The 10,076-nt window shown below is 40.1% G+C and overlaps 1 protein-coding gene across 1 annotated transcript in view; it reads right to left on the bottom strand.

Annotated features, from left to right (window-relative positions):
- nudcd1 (NudC domain containing 1) overlaps positions 1 to 10,076 on the bottom strand; it is a 98,023-nt gene continuing 87,947 nt past the window's right edge. The window contains exon 12 of the transcript XR_015779390.1: positions 1 to 151. The gene's annotated coding sequence lies outside the window, so the exon portion shown is untranslated. The remainder of the gene's footprint in view (positions 152 to 10,076) is intronic.

Here is a 10,076-nt window from a genome sequence, read left to right as displayed (position 1 = left end):
GTCAAATGAAAGTGATGCCATATTGCGTGTGTTATTTTGTCTCCAGCACAGTGATGGATATGTTGTCACGGCGAGTCACTGACAAGCTCGTGAGTCAGTTGACACATCCTGAACTCTGCAGAGCTGCACTGCTCAGCAAACATCTGCCAGTCTGTGAAGACAAATCATGCAAATAAAAAATAGTATTTTCAGCACTGCTAGAGATTGGTTCACCACAACTTAAAAAAAAGAAAAAGATATTTGGTTTTATTTGACGTATCTGCCTCCACATCCAATACATTGGAGGTGAAAGGAAATTTACATGTTTAAAATTCAGTAGCATGCTTATCCACAAAAACAATTTGCACAGGGACTGAAGAGTCTCATGACAAGTGTTTGCATTGCGGTGGAGACAGAAACATAAGAGATGTATATCCCACTGTGGAGAAAGAAATATTCAGATCATTTACTGAAGTAAAACCACACTGTAAAAAAAATAATCGTAAAAGCCTTGCACCGAAATCTTCAAGTCCCCCTCCATTCAAAAGTGATATTTCCTTCAGTTTATTACTCAAATGTCTGACTTTGACTACACTGGGGGGGTGAACACGCTAAGAGCTTAGCAGATATTTGTAACAAATTACCTCCTGCAGGTATGGAACTTAACCATGAAGCCAGCATTTACAAATTACTGATTTATTTTAGTTTTAGATACATATGTTGCTTCCCATCACTGCACTTTTAAAAGCAGACATCAAAGCAGTAGAGAGAAAGTAGACTTTTCAAACTTCCAGGTAATTGTACAGAGTTGCATCAGATGACGAGAAAAGCCACAGCTCAGACATTGCAGTCTCCTCAGTCAGAAATATAAAAATATTGATTCTGATAGAGCAGCACAAAAGGAATCAATGGTACAGAAAAAAGCACTCTTGTAGCGTTTGATATCGAAAGATTGCACTCAATTGATTCACTCCAAATAAAGCCATCCAAGGCTTTTGTCCGACTGCCCGCTTCTGAGAAAAACCTCCTCTGAGTCAACATTCAGGGGAGTGACGTCAAACCCGAAGATTTTGATTCATTGCTAAAGAACAAGTTAAATTAGTATTCCATAGAAACCTTTAACGTTCCCGCTCAAGTGCGATTTGTACAGATATGAAAACCTGGCACGCAGGATAAATTGCAGCATAAATCAGACACAAGGTGAGCAAAGCTGTCCTGCTGCGAGATTAATTTACCCTCCTCCCTTCACTTCACCCCCCAAAGTGCTGAAACATCTATTCAGTGGAATCACAGAGAGGCTACATCATTTTTTTTACTCTGGGAGAAGCTTCTAAAAGCTCACACGTCATCGTGATGCATCTGTATTTGATGGACTCGTGTTTTTTCTAACATCAGTCGGTCCATTTAAACTGTGAAACTTGTGAATAACACTGGCCCTGGTTTAAGCATTAACCTCAAACTTCTTCTATCATTTTGATTCATAGTTTAATTAGTTATATCCAACAGTATTTGAGACATTTTATCCTTTTTTTATTGCACATTTTCTCCACATAGTCCATCTATGTCAGCTGTACCCCGTGGACATTTTATGCTTCTGAGCTTTTTTATGATTCTTCACTCAATAACCTAACTCTCATACAATTTTAATCTCAGTAAAGCCATCGTCTATAGCAAATTAGTCACAGCTTTTGCATTTTTTGCATTCTGTACATTGCAGGAATGACTGTGTCACCTGAAGATTCTGTATGTAAATTTTGTATTAATTGTTTGTTCATTACTAATGGGTGCAATATAAAAACTAAAACAAATCCATTTTGCCCCTAAATCCTGCACACTGGGCCTTTAACCCTTTGAAACCTGGGCAAAAAGAGCTTACTTTTTTCAAAAACCCTAGAAAAAGGCAATGAGCAACTTACGAAGAAATGAACCAAAAATCAGCAATAAATTATTATATAGTACAAGAAAATTACCTGAAAAATAACAAAAAAATGAAATTAAGAGGAAAAAAATGAGATAACCCCCAGAAATGCTTTTTAGATGTAATTTTCTTTTTGCAGTTTGCAGAACATGTCTTGCCAAGTTTCTCCTTGAGAAAAATCAAATAAATTCGCTCCGGGTTCAAAAGTTGAAATACTTGTGAAAGGCGTCAGAACACAACGCAAAAAATGGAATGTCGATCCAGGTTTCAAAGGGTTAAGCTACAAAATCTTGATCACAAATGAGAAAAAAAATGCTTTGTTCCATTAAATACACAAACCTTGACTGACTGATTGACCCCACCATTTCACAGACAAACATGACAAAAGCCTTTCTTGAAGCGTAAAGTCAAACTCATAGCTACAATTTAGTCCAAAATGATTCAGAGATTTGTTGGTGTCTTCATATTTAAAAAAAAAAAAAAAGTTTATTATTATTAAAACCTCTGAACCCTTGCAGATAGGTGCGATTTCTTTCAAAAAACTGGGGAAAAGGCAATGAGCAATAAAGAGGTCAAATTTCAAAGTCAAAGTCTATTGTCAATTCTGACATTTGTGTTAGACATACAGTAAACCAAAAGTATGTATGGTTTACTGTTTTATTGTATTTTTACCCACGGAGCAAAGAAAAAGTACAAAGATAAAACAAATAAAAATAAAAATATGTACATACAATTACCAAAGGCATTACAAAAAAAGTGCATAAAGTAAATATGTACCAAGAACAATACTAAAAATGGACCAGAGTGAAAAAAAAGACATAAGAAAAAATATAAGACATACTATATATACAAACACAGACACACACACATACACACACACACACACACACACATATGTATTTATAATTATACATTTCAAATTATTTTTAAGAACAACTAATATTTTTAGGCAGTTTCTCCAGTTGATTCCTTTTTTTTAAGGGGGAGGTGTCATTTCTTGGTAAGCTGGTTATTGCCTTCTCGCCATGTTTTTTTAAAGAAGTAAAGCCTGTTTGACCAGGTATCAGAGGGTTAACACAAGATCCTGCTCTTACTCTTCCCAACAACTCAAGTCTCACACACCCGGGAGGAAAAACACAACTGAGCAAATAAATAAATAAATAAATAGAAAAAGTACGTCAGCGTACGATAAAAATGAGGAAGGTGGGCAGCTCTCGGTGCAGATTTCTTCTCTCCAGAGTCCTGAACCAGGTTTACTACATCTGTATGCATAAAAAAAAAAATCTATAGCCGAAAATGCTGTGCTACAGTGAAACACAGTCGTCTATTCAGCAACTCCAGCTTCATGTTTGATCTAAACAGAGTGCAGGTTTGCAGAGGAAGTATATTTTTTCTGCTTTTTCTGAGGCGCAGGATGTTTGACAGGACACAAACGGTGACAGCACCTGACACGCTTCTCAAACAAGGTGTGCAGTTCAAAAACCTCCGTGTGCCGCATAGTATAAGAGGGAGGAATGTGTCAGTTTCCACACACTGCCACAGCTGCCATCAGAGCCGCAAATCAAGAGAGGAGCATCTTTAACTCCCTTACACTGAGCCACCGTGGCGCACAGGCAGTTCTCCGTAGCAACAGGCTGACCCCGTTTCTATGGTTATGGTGTCCCTTCTACATTTCTTCCAGGACAACGATGGCAAAAGGAAAAAAAATAAATAAAAAAAGGCACATGAGTATGTGGGCGCAGCTCAACCTACAGCAGGAGGTTCACTTAATCACCACAAACAAAGGAGAGGAAGATACTGGCAGTTAATAAATGTGAGTTTGGAGTCAGATTCCTGCACCGACACTATTCACATCTCCTCTAAGTGGTGAATGGTTAGTTAAAGAGTTGTTCACCGCTGGAAAGACGGCCTTTTAATTAAATAAAGATGTCTATGTGGGAGGAAGAAGCAAATACTTTTGAAATTGTTGCTACGTGAACAGAGAAAATGGAGAAAAAAGACATTTTCACTCAAGAGGGAGAAAAGCTACAAATAAACGAATGCACTGCGCCACATCAGACCACAAAACGCTCCCATTGGTGGGCGACATAATGTGTCAGCGTCCTTTTGGAACAATAGAAATGAAATATTGCCCCAGGAATGAGTCCTATAACCTGGAAATGAGTTACCTTTTCAGCACCTCAATGTTTTTATTTTATATGGGGTTAGATTCCTGAAATAAGTCCTCGAGTTAACACAAGCTCAAGAGACTTTCACAGTCTTTTTTTCCGACATAAAATCAGTAAATACCCCTCTCATGAACTTTGAACTTTAATGCGTGAGTCTTGCTGCAACGGCCGCAGGTGCGAGTCCGGCTTCAGCCTTTTGCCGCATGTCTTCCGCCCTTTCACACTTAGGCTGTCCCATAGGCTACCAAAGGCAAAAGACAAAAAAGAAAAAGTCAAGCCGCATCGAACATGGCTTTACAGCCTCGTCGTCGTGGCGACATTAAATCATGCCGTCCGTCCGTCCAGCCTGCATAGGTTAGCCGCTCGGCCAGCCCACTCAGTCTCACTCTGAACTCGTCAAATAGTGGCGCTCTGTCAGTGCTTTCGGAAAGCCACCTTCCGTGTTCAACTGGAACGTGACTGAACGGCATCAGATGAAAACGCGCTCGAACATAACTGGTGGCGTTGTTATCCTACACCGGCAGACGGCTGTACAGTTTCGGGTGTGTCATCATGTAATAAGGCTGCCGGTAACAGCGTGATATAAAGAGCGCGCGTGCACTTATCGGGCGGGTGGGTCCCACAAACAGCTGACGTCCGTGCGGGAGTCCGTAGTTCCCTTTACCTTGTAGATGTGTGGATCTTTTTCTACACATTACCACGTGCCTCTTTTGCCTAAACGTAACCATCAATGACTTTGTTGCCTAATCTTAGTGACGGCCCGCCCTGTTGTGTAAACATGAGGACGGTCCTGCTTCATCCCACCATGTGCATTTGTTGACATCACGGTAACGGCATCCTGGAGCGTAAACAGATGACGCAGAAGGATACCTAAAATGTCATCAGTAGACGCAGAAGGTCACTGACAGAGCGGCACCGTGTGACGAGTTTGGATGAGAATGTGTCGGCTCGACCACCATAAGTCTGTAGCGTTCATGCTGTACGGGACCATAATGCAGAAGATCGGGGATCTTTCATACCGTGAAACAGACCGTTGTTGTCTTCATGGACCACTGAGCCTCTTTCAGGGAAAAGTGCAGCATCCAGGTCTCTCACTACATTCATGAACAGCCCAGAGAGCCAGAGAAAGTCAATCAGAGGACGTGTTTTGCATCAATTTGCGTCATCTGGCAGTTTCCCAGCAGGCACTGGTTAGAGAGAGGGAGGTTTACCACAGTTCATTTACCCACATTGTTTTGACACAAATCTGGTTGAATATCGGCAAAGTGTCTCTTTAAGGGGTTGTAGCAAGTTCAACAAAGATGATTCAGCCTTTAAACTGATCATTGAACACCGCCAGGTACTTGACTTTTCTGTCTGGCCCAGAGTGCCAAGTTAAGATGCAGCCTACAGGTATATCCGCATCAACGGCTTTCAGCTCTGAAAACCTCCTGAAAGACAGCTTGAAAGGAGGGATGTCAGTCTGTGCAGGATTTTGGCTTTAAAACCTCTGAGCTGAATGAATAAAGCTGATAAATGATGTGGATGGTGATTTCATTTCAAACTTGTTCCTCCACTTCCCCTCCTCTTTTTCTTTTCTTCTCAGCCGAAGCTCTGCTCAGTCCCTTCTTTCTCCGAGCTGCGACTGCCCGCCGTTGCTATGCAACAATCGGAGTAACGAGAATCATTATTGAATAAGTCATTAACTTAAGGCAATAGTTCAAGAGAGGCATTTCAGACCTGGAGGCATGATCTTACTCCTAATTCATCAAGCCAACAGAAAAAAAGCGAGATGGTGTGTGACGGAGACTTTGCGTGTTGGAGCTCTGTCACTCAGAGTGATGAGTGGTTATGACAGCTGATAATAAGTGGCTGCCAGTCGCTGGTGTAAAGCACCGTCGCAAAGGCTTTTCTTCTTCCAGGTCCCCGGTGTCCACAACCACACCCAAGCTCTTGACCCCGAGTGACCCCTGCAGCGATCCAATTCCATTTCCTGCTGCCAGCTGCCCTGAATGATTACTCTGACTAACTCCATTCATGGAGGAGAGCGGGAGAGGCGGGGGCAATGAGTGTGCAAGTGTGTGTGTGTTTGTGTGTGTGTGTGTGTGTGTCAGCTGAATAAGTGTGTGAGTGTGTGTCTGTCCATCTGTGGATGTGCAAGACATGCGCACTTTGTGCACAAGCCCGATTACGGTGTGGTTGTTGGATTCTGTTAGGTGCTTTGGCAATGTGTGTGTGTGTGTGTGTGTGTGTGTGTGTGTGTGTGTGTGTGTTTCTGTGTGTGTCTGCGTGTGTGTGGTTTTTTATTACAGGTTTTGATTTTGTGTCTGGGAGAGTCCCCTGGCAAAACAAACACAGACACCAATTAAAGCTGCTGCAGTGTCCCAGCCCCCTTTACATCACTAATAATGTACCTGCAGAAGAAGAACGAGGCGCTCTAACCCCTCTCACGCATACCTCAGCTTTTTTTTTTTTTCCTCCATCAGCTACAAACAATGAGGCCTTACATAAACACACTGTCATCTGTGAGACCAGACTGTGTAATTTCACACAAGGAGGGTCTGTATTTGAGCTTTGATTTTAACAATTTAAGAAAGGACAAAAAACTGAAAACAGTTGTTGGATTGTTTGCCCACGTTACCATGGAAACACCATTGTTAATCACACCCAGACCTACCAGTTGCACTAGCTCCTCTTGAATTCAAAATTTAAACATGGCTCAAGATAAACCACTCCTGTGATCACTGACAACCATTTGTAAAATTGTGAACTTTTTTGCTTGCAAATTGTTGCTCTTGTATTTGTATTGTACTGTCATACAACTGCTTAGTGGCATGTTAAGACTTTTTTTTTTACTGGGGTGGATGTTTCTATTCAATCAATTTTTCAGGTTTCAAAGGGTCAGATAGCTTGTGAAAGGCATCTGAATGAAGCACAAGATGTCAATCCAGGTTTCAAAGGGTTAATTTACATTTTTTGTCTACAATAACTTAAAACAGACCTCAAAACTATCTAATTTTGTTAAAAAGTCATTATTTTATTTTCAGGGCCATTGAGTTGCCTCAAATTCCCATACATGTTAAGTCAGAATTAGAAATTTCGAGCATGACATTGTTAAATAAATCATTTTGATTTTAAAACACAGGTTATGATGAATGATTACCTTGGAAACTGCATATATAAAAGACAATATCCTAACAAAAAGGTATGATCAAATGGACTCCTACGATTAAATGATTTTAAGATTGTTTTCATCAAGTTTTCAGATGCTTTAATGGAGAAAATAGACTGCGAAACTATTTCATGTTGTTAAAAAGCCATTATTTTATTCCCAGGGCCGCTGTGTTGCCTCAAATTCCCATAAATGTGAAGTCAAAATTAGATATTTTCAACATGGATACAGACAAATCTCCAATTATCCAGCTCCTCAGCGGTAAATGCCAAGTATCAGTGTCAATCCCATAGATCTGAAGAATAACATTTTCTCTCTAGAGCAAAGAATTCTGAATTAACTTTAACTGAGAGAAATCACCGCACGAGCTGTGGAGACGATTTCCCTGCAGACAGTAACCTCAACAGGCCAGAGTGCATCACAGGTTGTGTTTTGGCTTTCACGTTCTCCTGCTCTTACTATGCTACACCACTCTCTCCAACCTCACATACTTAATGCAACAAGCTCGCAGCCGTTCTCTCTGACAGCTGTTGAAAAAGTCAATCTGGGAAAATGTAGGAAATCAGCGACTGAAGCGAATGAGTCAGGCTGAAGAGAAGTGGGTGATTCTCAACACTTCACAGAACAACTTTTTCTTCTCACACGCCAAGCAGAGGAAAAACACCAGCAACATAAAGTGTTGACATTAAACGAGGACGGATTAGCATTAGAAATCATCTTAATATTTCATCAAGAGGTCAGCCGATTCCTAGCTATTTAATTACATTAATGAGGCAGGAGTGGGCGAAGGTCGTGTGGAGGATAATGTGATCCTGCTGGCCGTAAGCACTTCCTATTACAGAGGCTGCACAGCACTGCTTTCTGCACACCGCAAGCAGTGGGATACAATTGTTCATTCACAGCATCTTCTGTCAGAGCAGGCAATCCATTACTTCCTACCCCTTCAATGCAACGCAACATTTCACTCCACTATTGCAGCTGGAGCAGTTTTTGATAAGTTAGTTAAGTGAGCTTGATTGAGGCAGTTGTTAAAAAGCTTTGGGATTTTTTTTTTTTTACTGATTCACAGGCCTCCCACGAGCAATTAAGTATAACACCAATTACCATGAGAGCCCCCCCCCCAAAGGGTTTGTTGATTCTCTCTCTGTCTTTCTGCTTTTGAACATCTGCAGTCAAAACCCCCGAGTGCATTTGGTGTAAACTGAACTTCCCCGACATCGGTACTCAACCACAAAATCTAATTACACCCCCTGTGGTATTTCTATTTACGTTTCAGCAAGCAAACACAAGCATCTCTTCAGCACGTCACAATAATATTCAACAGAATTTTCTTTGGAATTCAGTACAAATTCATGCAACTGCTGTTATTTTTTCTTTTTTTTGTAAACCACATCTGCACAGCTTTGTTGGTTGCGATTCAGTGCTGTTTCTGACAAGGTGGAAAATGAAGGCATTAACAATGACATCGCTCCCGCTTGAGGTTTGATTTCCCTCGCAGCGAGAGTACAAACATACGAGTCTGCACATACTGATCTCCTGAAGGAGCAGCATCATTAGAAGCAGTGATGCAGCGGTAAACAAAGAGGTGGGTCAGAGATTATCAGAAGGCAAACCACCAACTAACAATGTAAACGAAATATAGACTCTGGAAAACATATTGTATGTTTTAACCTTTGAAAAAGAAGTTTTGCACAGCTCATCATCATGTGTGGTTCACTTTAAACCTTGAAGCAAATTGCCTTGATTTCTTTCAAAAACATGGAAATATGATGTAAGTTACAAGCCAATTTCCAGAAAATTGGCAAGAAAATCGCAAAAGAAAAATAATACATAAATAAATAAAAATGATAAACATATAGGTATAATGATAATAATATCAATAATTGTTTTCCAGACATTTCCCCCTATTTTTCTTATTATTAGCTTCTGAGAATTTCTCCCTCTATCTTTTCAAAAACTAATTTTCCAGTCACTTGCTCGGCCAGAAAATTTAAAAAAAAAAACAATTAAAAATCTCTTGCCAAGTCAGATCAGTTTGCTCATGAAAGACATCTAAACGCAGCACAGGAAAACTGATCTTGTTATGCAGGTTTCAAGGGGTTAAACTCAATATAGATTAAAATGTTAATACAATACTAACATGTCCATCTGTACAAAGAAGAGTAACTGGTCACGATAACAGTTTCTCTTGATCATATTGGCTGTGAAGAGATAAATGTAAGTAATACAGGACAAAATCCACAGTCCTCTTTTGGTCTAAATAATGCATGCAATGCAAAGGCTGGGGACATTTTTGTGGATCCACCAACCAACAAACCAACAGAGTGAGCTATAGAATTGCTGGTTGCAGCCAAAAAAGATGAAGTACCTACTCTAACATTTTCACTGACCTCCATACTGCTTTCTACTGTTAATTAAGCTGCTTTTCAGCCTGTATGTGATGTTGAATGAGACACACCATAAAAAAAGGAAAAAAAAGAGGGACATACTTTACTGTAGAGTCTTGTACAGTGCTCTGGTCTACTAGCAATAAAAAAAGGAGTTTATCACCTTTTTTGCAGTTTTTCTGCATTTGTAAAAAGGGTAGTTGTTTGAGTTAGATGAATTAAGTTGGTGTCTTCTAACATTAAAGTCTTTTTAGTTCAAAATTCACTCCTTATGTTTTCAAGGTGGTGTTTGTACCAGAGTTTGCACTAAAAAGACTAACTTTTAGAAGATATACATGAGATATTGCTGGGAACAGACATTTGAATCCGCCCACTCCACTTAGATTGAGTTGACTGAATCTGAGGATGGAAATGAAGCGCAACAAGTTGACAGTTCTGTCTGATATCAGGCAAACATGAGCTATGACTAAGAC

This window comes from Plectropomus leopardus, chromosome 17 (assembly GCF_026936395.1).
Source record: "Plectropomus leopardus strain MGB_pleo_1.0 chromosome 17, ASM2693639v1, whole genome shotgun sequence".
Taxonomy (NCBI): Eukaryota; Metazoa; Chordata; class Actinopteri; order Perciformes; family Serranidae; genus Plectropomus; species Plectropomus leopardus.
The sequence above is the reverse complement of the archived record's forward strand: the minus strand, read 5'-3'. Positions and strand labels throughout refer to the sequence as shown.